The following is a 14,803-nucleotide window of genomic DNA, read 5'->3' on the forward strand; positions in this document are numbered from 1 at the left end:
CATGGTCCGTCCACCAAAAATTCAAATACGAGTAGATCAACTCAAATCACTTAATGACTTTCAAAAGTTATTAGGAGACATAAATTAGATAAGGCCTTATTTAGGTATACCAACAGGAGAGTTGGGACCTTTATTTGATATCCTAAAAGGTCCATCAGATCCAAATTCACCCCGAATGTTAATGCCTGAAGCAAGAAAGGCATTAAAAATCATTGAAACATATATGGAAAATATGCATTTGGATAGAATTGATATAAGTTTGCCTTTATTTTTTATTGTACTACCAACAAAAAAATATTCCTACAGGAGTATTTTGGCAAGAAGGTCCATTATTATGGATACATTTATCTTATTCTCCTAACACTATTCTTACTAGGTATCCTGAGGCTGTAGGACAATTAATACTCAAAGGAATAAAAGCAGCAAAGGGAGTGTTTGGAATTTCTCCCAATAAAATTATTACTCCATATACTATGAATCAAATTGATGAGTTAGCTAATGAGTTAAATACTTGGGCAATAATCATGTGCAAATCTAATGTTTCATTTGATAACCACTTACCATCTAATCCTTTATTGTCTTTTTGGTCATTGCATCCTGTAATTTTTCCAAAAATGACAAGAAAAACACCTATCATGAATGCTCCAAATATATTCACTGATGGGTCAAATAATGGTACAGCAGCAGTAGTTACCCCTGATCAAACTTTTACATTTTTAGTACCCAAACAATCAGCTCAAAAGGTAGAGCTTAATGCAGTTTTACAAGCTTTTGTGATGTTTAAAGATTCTGTATTTAATTTATTTTCTGATAGTCAGTATGTAGTTAATGCTATAGTATCTCTTGAAGATGCTGGTAGGATTTCCCCTTCTTCTACTGTTTTCTCTTTGCTTTCCACTATACAAAGTCTAATCTGGGACAGAAAAGATCCATTCTTTATAGGACATATCAGGGCACATACAGGATTGCCTGGAGCCCTTAGTTTGGGCAATGATTTAGCAGATAAAACTACACATGACATACATATTTTCTCTACACTAGAAGAAGCTATAAATTTTCATAAAAAGTTCCATGTCAATGCTAATACTTTACAAAAGTGTTTTAAAATAACTAAGGAACAAGCTAGACAAATAATAAAACAATGTCAAAATTGTGTGACCTTTTTACCACAAGTTAATCTTGGAGTCAATCCTAGAGGATTGATACCTAACCATATTTGGCAGATGGACGTCACACACTTGCCAGAATTTGGAAAATTAAAATATTTGCATGTTACAGTTGATACTTCTTCTGGATTTTTGATGGGCTCCCTTCATGCCGGAGAAAAAACTAAAGATGTTATAGCTCATTGCTTACAAAATTTTGCCACTGTGGGTGTTCCAAAACAGTTAAAAACAGATAATGCCCCTGGTTATACTTCTACCTCTTTTAAACAATTTTGCTCAACATTTGGCATTACTCATATAACAGGAATCCCATACAATCCACAGGGACAAGGCATAGTTGAAAGAGCTCATCAAACTATTAAAATGTACTTATTAAAGCAAAAAGAAGGAATTGGGAAGGGGTATATATTCCCCAAAGATAAACTTTAAATAACCCTTTTTACTCTAAACTTTTTAAATTTGGATTCATCAGGACTTAGTGCTGCGGAAAGGCATATGTGTCCAAAAAATGTACATAAGCCCAAGGTACTTTGGAAGGATATTCTAACAGGACAATGGAAAGGTCCTGACCCAGTAATTGTCTGGAGTCGGGGGTCTGTTTGTGTGTTTCCACAGGGAGAACAGCAGCCGATTTGCATTCCAGAGAGATTAACCAAGGTCCTGACCCAGTGATTGTCTGGAGTCGGGGGTCTGTTTATGTGTTTCCACAGGGAGAACAGCAGCCGATTTGGATTCCAGAAAGATTAACTAAAGCGATTTCTACAGACCAAAAAGAAGATGATTTGGCTCAAATCCATAACAACTGATATCCAAAACTCCAGTTTGGCTATTCTTACATCTGCAACAGAACCAGGATGCTTTTTTCAATATCTATTTTATTATTGCCCTTTGCCATATCATGAAGTTCTATTTTGTTTTTTGAGCTCATACAGACCTAGGTTAATGTTTTGCTGATCAGTTCTATTTTTTGACTATAGAGTTTTTAAGCATTGCAATGGAGATTTCACCTGTAAAAAGTTATAAGGCCTTTACTATAATGTTATGTGTTGTATGTATTATATTATGTGTGCACACTTGTGTTTTGTGTTATATGTTTGAATGTACGTATGTCCATATATCATATATGATGAGCGCTCATGATAAAATGGATCCAAATATTTTTTTTTTCACGTGATTTATATGGTTTAATTTAAATTGGGTAAACAACTGTTGAGGATTGTTTTAATATGTAAACAAAAAAGAAGGTTAACAGATCTGTTTGTTTACTTTCACCTTTCCTTTTCATTATATTTAATAATTCTCTTAAAGATAATGTAAATTGTTAAGAAAATTGTTTTCTTTTAGTGCCTTCTGTAGTGTTACATAATTTTTTCTTTAGCCATTATTGCCAGAATTCCTATCTTCATCCCAGTGCCGGTGAAGACAATGTAAATTGTTAAGAAAATTGTTTTCTTTTAGTGCCTTCTGGAATGTTACATAATTTTTTCTTTAGCCATTATTGCCAGAATTCCTATCTTCATCCCAGTGCTGGTGAAGTCAAAGATAAAACCAATCTACAGCTTCTACAATAGCCATCACTGAACTGCTTGCAGAACTTGCCTGGACACATTGTGAGCTCACCTGTATGCATTGTGAACTATCTGTTGGTGCAGCGACTTGTGGTAGTGTTGGGGTATTTTTGCTGATGATGTCACCGGTGGTACAATTTTTCAAAGGAGCCCTCAATTGGCTTAATGTCATGGCATTTTGCATCCTCCTCTACTAGTGATGGTCTAAAATTTGGGGGCCAACAGAGGTGAGGCAAAGAACCTCACCCCCCCCACAGGTGCAAAGGCCTATCCACAAGTATGGCTGTATGCTGGACCGGTAGTCAGTGACGGGTATGATCCAATTGCAGTGGTACCAACCTAAGACAGGAGGCTGACGCCTAGAGGTCAGTTCATCCGATGACGGGTAAGGACCATATGTTGAATTGGACTGCCTAACAGGCACGGTCCCTAAGCCACATGCTTGTTGTTTAAACAGAGAGGGGGAGATGTTGAGAGCCACAGCCAAAGGGGCCCCAGCAAACTTCCAGCTGCCAGCAAACTTCCAGCTGCTGGCTGATGATTGGCTCACAGCAGCTCCAGCAACATCTAGCTGATTGGCTCCTCGGCCCCAGCAACATCTAGCTGATTGGCTCCTCTGCGGTGATGCTCATTGGGCTGTTTCCCTGCCCTTTCAGACCACGGAGCTGCTCATTGGGGGACTTTTTTGGCTCCGCCCACGTGACCCAGCCAATCGGCCTCAAGAGCAGGAGGATTGTGGGAGGTGGAGAGAAGCTTGTGTGGGAGAGAGAGGCTTGTGGAAAGCCGGTGGTGGCAGTTGAGGCTCTGAGGGTTTTTCCTGAGAGGCTATTTTGTTTGGCGTGTGTGGTTCTAAAAATAAAGTTAGTTTCTTTTGACAAGTGGCTCCTGATTGTGCCCAGCCAGACTGCGGCAGTAAATCTCTAAGTTTCATGCTTAATTCCACATTATTTTTGCAGAAACTGTCTTCATTTTACATATAAGTTTTAACTATTTATAAAGTCCAGATTGAAGATTGAGTACTAGAGGTCTAAGGAAAATACTAAAGATCTTTCCTTTCCATGTGCCAGCATGAGTCTGCATATCCTTGATCAAACAGCTAAAGAATGCCAATGTATCAATGCATCTGGCTCGGTGGCTCACTCATTGGAACCCCAATTTATTTAGTCATCTCGAGGCTATCACTCCCTCCTCGAGGATCTGACCTGCTCTTGGGAGGACGTAGTGTTCTTCAGGGAATCACTAGGTCACGCAAGCTATTAGAATGAAGCTTTCTTTGCTCTAAGTTTTATTTATTAAGCCACACTTTAAATACAAGTTAGAACAAGACTTCAGACTCTCACCTGTGGAGTGGATGCTCTGCCCAGCACTTCCCAGTCAGGACCCTGAAAAGCTGTTTGGGACTCCCCAGTACATAGGTTCAGTGTTGGGATTTTCCTAGTCTAGCAATACAGTTGCCTGTGTCTGTTACTTTTGCTTTCTCTCTTGTTTTCATAGTATTACTCAAAGAAACACTGTCTTGTGTGAAGAGAGTGTCTTCCTTATCTATTGCATTTGACCTGCCAAGTTGAGCAGCTTCCCATATACTTAATGTCACAAACACATGTATATGTTATCAGTAAATAGCATATCTTTCAACTGCATGATATTTATTGAATGGGGGAGAAAATTGAGAATGCTTTATTTGAGTGCACACAGCACTATTAATAGTATTCATAACACTGCTATGTAATATTTCCTCTCTGCTCAACTTGCAAGTATTGCTCTTGTGCTGATTTGAAACAAATAGAAAAGAGTTGCAAATCAAAAATTTTGTGATTATAGATAGTTGCACAGACTGACTTAGGCAACTCTTTTTACCACTCTTATTTTGTATGGGCTCAAAGTAGTCTTTTATAATTTTATTTAACCTTAATGACACTAGCATTTATTGAAGAGATTTTAACTCACAAACCTTCTCTGTATACAAATTTTCCCTTACCATTTTTAAAATTTCTTACTTTTTTTGGTATACATGACAGGAGAGCAAATGTTGACATATTATACATACATGGAGTAATATTTTAGTTAGCCATTCCATTTTTGAGGTGTACATGGTGTGGACCTACCCTGGTGGTGTATTTATACATGAACATAGAAAAGTTGTGTCTGATTCATTCTACTGTCATCTGTATTCCTATTTCCCTTTTCTTCCCTTCATTCCAACTTTGTCTAATCCATGCAATTTATATTCTCTTCCCCTCCCTTATTGAGTGGTTTTCAGCATCCATATATACTATGTATTATATGTAATGTCTGTTCCATTATACTATCCTTCCTGTTCCCATATCCCCTCCCCACACTCCTCTCTACTTAACCTAAAGTAACTGTTCTTCCCCACCCCCCAATGTGAATTAGCATCTACTTATCAGAGAAAATATTTGGCCTTTGTGTTGTGTGTGTGTGTTGGCTTATTTCACTTTGCATGATATTCTCCAAAACCATCCATTTACCACCAAATGCCATAGTTTCATTCATCTTTAAAGCTAAGTAATATTTAATTGGTGGGGGGAATATATATATATATATATATATATATATATATATATATATATATATATATATATATATATATATATAATCACATTTTATTTATCCATTCATCTGTTGAAGGACACCTAGGTTGATTCTATGGTTTAGTTTTTGTGAATTTTGCTGCTACAAACATTGGTGTGACAATGTCCCTGTAGTATGCTGTTTTGAAGTCCTTTGGGTACAAAACTAGGAGAGGGATAGCTGGGTCAAATGGTCCATCCTGGTTTTGTAAGGAGTCTCCATATTGCAGTCAGTCCCATGAGCAATGTGTGAGTGTTTCTTTCCCCCCGCAACCTCTACAACATTTATTGTTGCCTGTATTATTAATGATTGCCATTCTGACTCAATGAGATAAAAATTTTAAAGTAATTTTTATTTACCTTTTCCTATATGCTAGAGGTGTTGAACGTTTTTTTCATGTATTAGTAATGGATTATATTTCTATTGTGAAGTGTCTATTCAGTTACTTAGCCCATTTGTTAACTGGTTTTTGTTAAGTTTTGAGTTCTTTGTACACCCTAGAGATTAATGCTTTATCTGAGGTATGTGTGGTAAAGGCTTTATACAAACCTGTAGGTTCTATCTTCACATTATTGTTTATTTTGCTGAGAAGCAGCTTTTTAGGTTAACTCTATCCCATTTATTGATTCTTAATTTTTAATTCTTGTGCTGTAGGGGTTTTGTTATGGAAGTCAGATTCTGGACGAACATTCACCACAGATTTTTAAATGGCATCCCAAGTTCATGAATATTTCACTTTTATTGTTTTACTTACCATCTTGCCTCATAGATGTACATGTTTTAAAGAGTCATGAAATGATCTAGCATCATATGCATGATTTTCTGATGATTGTTATTTTTCAATATGCAGCTGCAGATTATTTAAAATATATATCTATTATTTCAGACACTTGAATTAAAGCACATACATGTCCTGTGTAGGAAATATTCCATCAGTAGATCAACATCAAATCTATAATATATATAAAAGCCTGGATTCAAATGCATGATATCCACTCCAGAGTTTTGCCCATCACACTTATTCTATACTAGTTCTACATTTTAGAACCTCCATGAAAGAATGACCCAGACGTTCTTTATTTGGGGTGGGGGATGATGACGATTGAACTCAGGGACACTCAACCACTGAGCCACATCCCTAGCCCTATTTTATGTAGAGACAGGATCTCACCGAGCTGCCTAGTAAATCTTTCACTGAGCCAGGCTCTGAGTGCTCTACTGCTGAGCTACAGCCACAGCCCCAGAGATTTTAAACTATTGTTCTTGTTGTTATTGTTGTTGTTGAGACTATGCTATGGACTTTGAAATACTTTGTTCACATTATCTATGCTTTTTTTTACTAAATAAAAGTAATTATTAATGTGCTAACACTGCTCTGTATAGAATCATCATGTCATAGATATCAAACTATTCTACTTTGGTAATGTTCTTAGTAACAGGTAGTAAAAACACACTATTGGGTAAATAGTGGCATAATATCTCTGTTAATTATTAATTATTCAATTTATTTGGAGAATATTATTCCTATAAGTTGTATTTTTGTTCATTTTTTTTTTCTGCTTGTAATCACTGGAAAATAAAGACAGGTGTAGATAACGTATGGAGATATGAAAGTAAGCCCCAGATTTCTGTATCTTGAGTATCAAATTTTTAAATTTTTATCCTGCACTTCTGGAGAGTTACACAACCTCCCAAACAGACTTACAGGAAGAGTACCTACCTGTAACCCAAACAGGGTAATTATGAAGACCTCAAAGGCTGAGAGCATCTGGCACATTATCAGGGAAGAGGAGGGTCATTGGGAGAAATACTCCCAATATTTTCAAGAGAAATATGGTCAGTTACATGTTGATTCTTCCTGGCTCTTATCGCTTCATGTACAGAAACATTCTGAAAAAGTCAGGCCATCCCAAAAAGTAACCCCGGAGGATACTTGACTGACTTCAAAGAACGTAGGAAAATATTTCCCCCAATATTGACTTTCTATTTATTCTTGAATCCCTAGCATGGACATATAACCAGGAAGGGGTACAATAATTGGATAAGAAAGAGACATACAAATTTAGCACTTAAAACTCCCACACAATTTACTTATAAGTCTCATGCTGTACTGACTGAGCTAGCCAGGCACATCACAATTTAGTTAATTAAATATCTCTGTACTTTTCCTACCTCTTTTATTGTACTTTATAATATATAATGGTAATTATACCCTTGGGATGGCAGGGTAGACAGTATATAGCATATACCCCCAAATTTCTCTGAAACACTGTTTAAAAGATACTTTAAACTAAAACTGTCCCTTTTTTGGTTATACAGGGACAGGAGCACATGTCCTCACACTGAGAAAACAAAATTCTTATTCAGATAAGCCACTATCTATGTTCAAACCTGTTCAAAAGTTAAAGCACATGATTACCCTATATTTTTTTCATGTGTTACTGCTTTGGCTCAAAAAAAAAATTCTACATGTTGATTTAAGTTGACTGGAATATGTAAATGTTGCAATACAATAATCAATTTTAGGGATAAGAAAACCAAGGTAATGGTAATGATGTTTCTGACATCCTTGAGTTTTGGTTTCAGATATGGATGTACCTTGGCCATTCTTTTGTCTTCCAGGGGTCATGCCTGTACCTTTCCTCTTGTATTCATTCCATGTCATTACACACAGGATAACTTAGTTCTGAGGAGTCATTTTAATTTTTTTCTATGTTAAGTGTACATTGTAATTTGTGAGTCACTGGGGAGCTCCTGCATTTTTAAATTTTCAGTCTCACAATAAGATGTGTTGTGGGGAGCCACACTGATTGACGATGCCTTCCAGTTCTGAAGCAGGAGGCTCTGATCAGTTACTACATTTGTGGTGGCTCATGCTCCATTACCCCGATACCACAGGCCTAACATGGGCTGAAACCATTTAAAAACGGAATTCAAGTACTGCCGGGAGTGATTGATTAAAATTTTTGAGATGAGATTAAAATTGCTGCGCAATCAGAACATGCCATCCGGCTTTCTACAAGAAACTATCATGTCATTCAAGGGACTTAATTAAGGATTTACTCCTAGGGAAATGGAGGGAGATTTACAGGAAGAGTACCTACCTGTAACCCAATCTGACCAACAGAGATTAACTAATTAACCCAGGCCAAAGTTTTGGAAGGTCCCCTGACCTTATCCCTAACCAGAGAACAGCAATTAATAATAATAATAATAATAATAATAATAATAATAATAATAATAATAATAATTTGCTCACAGAAGAGCTAATGTGGGTTTTTCAGTGACCCCTAACAGTGGAAAAGTTAACATAGCCCACATGTTAGTTGAGGAACAACTTCAGGCTGGTCATTTAGAGCCTATGCTCAGCCCTTGGAACACACCCATCTTTGTAATTAGGAAAATATCTGGTAACTGGAGATTATTACAAGACCTAAGATCTATTAATTGTGTTATAGATCCCATTGGAGCATTACAATCTGGGCTTCCTTCTCCTACAGCTATTACTTTAGATTACTATTTGATAATAATAGATCTGAAAGATTGCTTCTTCTCTATACCTTTGCACCCAGACGACTGTAAAGAGTTTGCCTTTAGAGTCCCATCAATTAATTTTAAAGAACCAGTTAAAAGGTATCACTGGAAAGTGTTGCCTCAGAGAATGCATAACAGTCCTACCCTATATCAAAATGTTGTGACACAGGCTATCACGCCTGTGCATGTATTATTCATTTTATGAAAGACATACTCATGATAACCCAGATGTACTCTTAAAACTTTTTGCCCAATAAGGGACGTCACTCACAGCAATGGGTTTGTTCATTGCACTTCCAAAGGTGTTAAAGACATCTCCTTTTCAATATCTAGGTCATGTGATTAGAGGACATATAATCAATCCTCAAAACTTACAAATGAGAAAGGTCAATCTCTGGTAGAATGAGCTCATTTATCTATTAAGCTACAATTACAAAAGCTAAAAGGGGAGATATGACTAGGACTCCCCAAAATAACCTCAATCATGCTCTGTTTTTAAAATTTTCTATGTTGTGACTCAGAAGGTCACACTGCAGCCAAGAGACACTTCTTCCACAGCAAAAGGCCCTTTAAGCCGAGTTTGGTGAAAGGACTTGCAGATTCGCCAATGGATAGGACCAGATCCAATGATCATGTGGGGAAGAGGTCATGCTTGTATTTTCCCAGAAGGTGCTTTTCATCGTATTTGGGTTCCTGAATGCACCATCAGGCATGGAGGACCTAGAACCAAGATTCAAATGACTGAAGAGTGACCCAACGATGCCAGACCTAACTCCCTCCAACAAGAGGAACTCTCGAAGGTATAGAGGAAGAAAGATGGTCCAGAGAGACCCAATGGTGAAGCCACCCTCATGGAAGGACCTGAAGAATTTGACACTGCAGGTGAACAAATGATTAGACAACAATAAAAAGTTAAATCTCCAACTATGATGCTCACTGCAGTAATAGCTCTACTGAGCAGTCAGGTAAAGGGGAATCAGAGAGATACTTACTGGACATATTTTCCAGATCCACCTCTAGTACACCCAGCAGTGTGGACTGGAGAATTCATCCCAGTGTTTACTAATGACTCATTCATGATGGTAGGAATTACAGACACCCCTATTACTCCCAACCAATAGACTGGATTTAATTATTCTGGCTATAGTGCCCAACTACCCTAGTGTTGGTCCCACGATAAATATGCTGGCTCTCAAAAACTGTATTTGGGGAAAAGACAGCTGTTGGGGGACCAACTAATTATACTGTTCCTGGAGACTAAAAGCCTTAGATCAGATCAGTTATTAAAATGGGACTTTCTCATAACCAGTCATCTCAGCAGAACATCCATGTATACCTCCTTCTACTAACAATTTGGCAATAGAAATTGGCACCTTTCCTAAGTGGATGGAATGTATAAATACTTTTCCAGTACAGCATAAGGTGTGTAGAAATGGTGGGTATATTTTGCACTGGTCTCCTAAAACTGACAATAGGCAGTTATGCAAGGGTAATGCCATGAATCCTGGAGGATTTGTTAGTAGCATCCTGACCTTCATAAGGGTGGCATTCAGAAAGATGTTTGGTGCTTAATTGCTGCCTCAGAATTCTTACATTTTACTGACAAACATTTACCAGATTCTGTAGGCAAGAACTGTAACAAGAAGGTTCTTGCTACGGCTTATGGGCCTGTGTTCATTCTCCTTATGTTTTAATTACAGTTATTGTAAAAGTTAAAAGGAAAGATGATAGATATCTTGTAACACGTAGTAAATGTAATTTAACTAATTGTATCACCAGAAATAATAGAGAAAAAGGAACGATGATGCTCCACCAGCCCTCTTGTGTCTTATTACCAGTAAATATTTCAGAGCCATGGTAGGCTAGTGCTGGTTTTCAAGTCTTACTACAAATACACGCCCACTAGCAAGACCTAAATGTGCTCTTGGGCTCATAATAGTGGGAGTTGTTGCCTTGGTTTCTTTCATTGCTTCCATGGTCACAGATTCGGTGGCCATATTTCAAATATTCAACATGCAAATTTTCTTAACAATTTGGCTCAGAATACTTCCAAGGCTCTTCACAATCAAATAAATGTTGATGAAAGGATTGAGACAAAGCTACATGCCTTAGAGGCTGCTGTCATGAATATAGGTAATGAACTTTCCACTTTGAAATTCAAGGAAAGACTTAAATGTCATACTAGCTATAAGAATGTGTGTGTTGCTGCTGCCAAATGCAGTGCTTCTTAATGGTATTGGGAGAAGGTTCAAAACCATTTGTTGGATATTTGGCAGAAAAATGATAACAGCTTAGATCTTTAGGAGCTGCATCATCAGATTCAAGACATACAAAAAAAGTAAGATTTATTTTTCAGATCCTACTTCTTTAGCTGATCAAATACTTAAAGAATTAAACAGCTTTAACCGTGGAAACATTCTTAAACACTCTGCATGGTATATCCTTGTATTTTTCTCCTTGCTACTAATTCTCTTTTGTGTTATAATTGTGGGATGATGTGCCCCCAGAAGAAGAATTCAGGGACTCAAATGATGACCCATCACCTGCTTTTTCAAAGAAAGAAAGACGGATATGTGGGAAGCCCTTCTGAATGACCCATGCCTTCTAGTCCTGAAGCAAAAGGCTCTGATCTGCCACTACATTTGTGGTGACTTGGGCATTGTCCCAGCTCAGATAGAGAGGCGGGTCTTCAGATGTAGGCATTACCCATGAGGGTTGACTTATCCTCACGTGTCCCTTGTAACCCTGCCCCCTCTGGCCTTTTTCGGATAGAACTTTCTAAGAACAAGAGTCCTCCAATAAAAGCTCTCTTCTGAATGTGGTCACTTTCTCACCAGCCTCTCCCTTTTGGGGAGCCTGAGGTGAAGAGCAGAGAAGCAGTCCTGAAGCTTGTGTAAAAGTAAAGTGTTTCTGTGTTTTATTTGGTGTCCCTGGAAATTCACGAGTGCCCTTAAGTTCAGCTGACTGTGCAGATCGTGGGTGGCAATTTCCCTGACCTGCATGGGCAGCAATTTGTAACTGGTGTTCAGAGGGTTTACATACACACACACACACACACACACACAGAGAGAGAGAGAGAGAGAGAGAGAGAGAGAGAGAGAGAGAGAGAGAGTGCTTATATTTTTGAAGAGTAAAAGCAAAAGCAAAAATTGCCCTGGGATGACTAGATATCCACAAGAAGAAAAAAAAAGTATTTGGATATGTACCTCACATCATGTACAAAAGTAAAAATTTTTAAAAAAGGATCAAAGTCCTTTGTTGTGGTGAGCCGCTTCTGCCGTTTCTGCAGATTATGGTCGCCATTACAAGATGGCGCTGGCTCCGCTGTGGTCTGTGACAAACAATTTCTTATCTGGGAAAGTTGGCACATGATTTTTCACCACCCTGTGAGAAAGTTCCACGCGGCAGCTTTGCATTGGGGCTTGGGATGCTTTATTAAGGCTGGGAGGGGCACCCGAGAGGAAGAAGAAGAAATATCCAGGAACCTGAATAAACTGTTGAAAGAAGATTCTCGAGTTGCGTATTCCTTGCGGGCAAGGGGTCGCGACAAGTGGCGCCGAAACCCGGGAACCAGAACTTTCAACAGTCAGGGGTGGTGCACCGGTTAGTCCCAGGTAAGTGGGATCCGCGATCAAAGAGGGGTTAGTCCAAATAAGTGGGATCCGCGATCAAAGCGGGGTTAGTCCCTAGTAAGTGGGATCCGCGACCAAAGCGGGACAGCTCCTCTGTAATGAAAGAGAGAGCCTTACATTTTATTGCAGCTGCACTGTGTACTTTCGCTCCTACTTTCGCTTTCTTTTTTTTGTGCTTTCTTTGTTGTTGTGTCATGGGTGCCGCATCTTCAAGTCCGCTTCTCCTGGCCCTAGATGGCCTGTTACGTTCCAAGGGACTGGAAGTGAAACATAGTACTTTACAGAGATTTTTACAGAAGATAGATATCGCTGCACCGTGGTTCGCATTTTCGGGCAGCCTTACTGTGCCTAGTTGGGATAAATTAGGCAAAGATCTTGACTTTGCTTCTGAGCAGGGCATATTAGAGGGTGGGGTGATACCCCTTTGGAAAATGGTCCGTAGTTGCCTTACAGATGATAGATGTCAGGAAGCACTTACTAAAGGACAGGAGGTTTTAGAGCGATTGCATGAGGAAAAATCGGAGATGGCAGAAAGTGAAGTGACTCGGGAGGATGGGAGTGTGCAGAGCATGAGACGGGGGAGGAAACGGTTGTATCCAGATCTCAGTACGCTGCGTACACCCCCATGCGAAAGTGGGTCAGAGGAGGAGGAGGATGAGGAGGAAGAGCTCGAGAGGCTGTCTCGTCAGCTAGGGAGTTTAGCTGTAGGAGAAGGGAACACAGATAAGCAAGGGCTCAAGAAAAGCGATCCCCCGGATCCACCGCCGGATGGCGGGGGCGTTTCGGGAAGAGCTTTCCATGCCCAAACATGGAGGGCTGTTCACGCTGAGATGGGTCTTGCTTATCCAGTTTTTCAGGATGACAACAGGGGAAGAGTCCATGAACCCTTAGATTTTAAAATTGTGAAGACCCTGGCGGAGTCTGTACGCACTTATGGGGTGGATGCCGCCTTCACGCTGACTCAGGTGGAAAATCTGTCTAGATACTGTATGACTCCCTCTGATTGGGCTAGCCTTGTTCGGGCTTGCGTTTCCCCGGGTAAATATTTGGACTGGAGAGCATTCGTGCTAGAGGGCGCAATAGAGCAGGCCGCCCAAAACCATGCAGCGGGACACCCCCATTGGGACAAGGATATGCTCTTGGGACAGGGTAGATTTGCAAATCAACAGACAGGATTTCCTCTTGAGGCATATGATCAAATTAACAATATTTGTATTCGGGCATGGAAGTCGCTTCCAAATAGAGGAGAGGTGTCTGGCAATTTGACCAAGATTCTACAAGGCCCTACAGAACCTTTTTCAGATTTTGTAGCAAGGATGGTGGATGCTGCTGGAAAGATTTTTGGGGATCCTGATAGAGCCATGCCCCTTATCAAGCAATTGGTCTTTGAACAATGCACCAAGGAATGTAAAGCGGCAATCACTCCTTATAAAAATAAGGGCATAGAAGCATGGATGAAAGTGTGTAGAGAGATTGGAGGACCTTTAACTAATGCAGGTCTTGCAGCTGCTGTCCTTCGGGTGGCAAAAGGGGCAATCCTGGTGCCGGAACATGCTTCCATTGTGGTCAGCCCGGTCATTTCAGACGTGAATGTCCTAAAAAAGATAATTTTACTGGACCCCCTCACGGTGGCCCTTCCAATGGCTTTCGTCAACCAGGGCTGTGTCCAAAATGTAAAAAAGGGAAGCATTGGGCAAAAGAGTGTAGATCAATGAGGGACATCCATGGACAGCCTATTTCAGCTGGGCCAAAAAACGGCCGAAGGGGCCCCCGACCCCAGGGCCCACAAATATATGGGGCAATGGAGAATGTCACACCCAAACCCGAGACATGGCCATCTCTACGCCATCCCATGAGACGCGGAGAGCCACTACAGGTGCCGCGGGATTGGACCTCTGTTCCACCTCCAGACTCGTATTAACACCTAAGATGGGAGTCCAATTGGTGGAAACTGAGTTCAAAGGGCCTTTACCGCCTGGCACTGTAGGTTTGCTAATTGGACGTGCATCTTCTACTTTGCAAGGTCTTCATGTCTTTCCTGGAGTTATTAGCCCTGATACTGTAGGGACAATAAAAGTTATGGTGGAAGCTCCAAGGGGCATTGTATCTATTTCCCCAGGAGATCGGATTGCCCAATTGTTACTTCTACCCAGCCTGCATACCCGCTTTTCTGCTGATTCCTTTTCAAGGACAAGTGATGAGATTGGAGTTACTGGAGGGAATTCTGTTTATTTGTCCTTAGATATGAATGACCGTCCTACTTTAAACTTAACCATAGAAGGCAAATCAATTTTGGGATTGCTCGATACTG

Source organism: Marmota monax, unplaced genomic scaffold (genome assembly GCF_021218885.2).
Source record: "Marmota monax isolate L192 unplaced genomic scaffold, Marmota_monax_Labrador192_F-V1.1 WCK01_AAM20220418_F8-fsc00249, whole genome shotgun sequence".
Taxonomy (NCBI): Eukaryota; Metazoa; Chordata; class Mammalia; order Rodentia; family Sciuridae; genus Marmota; species Marmota monax.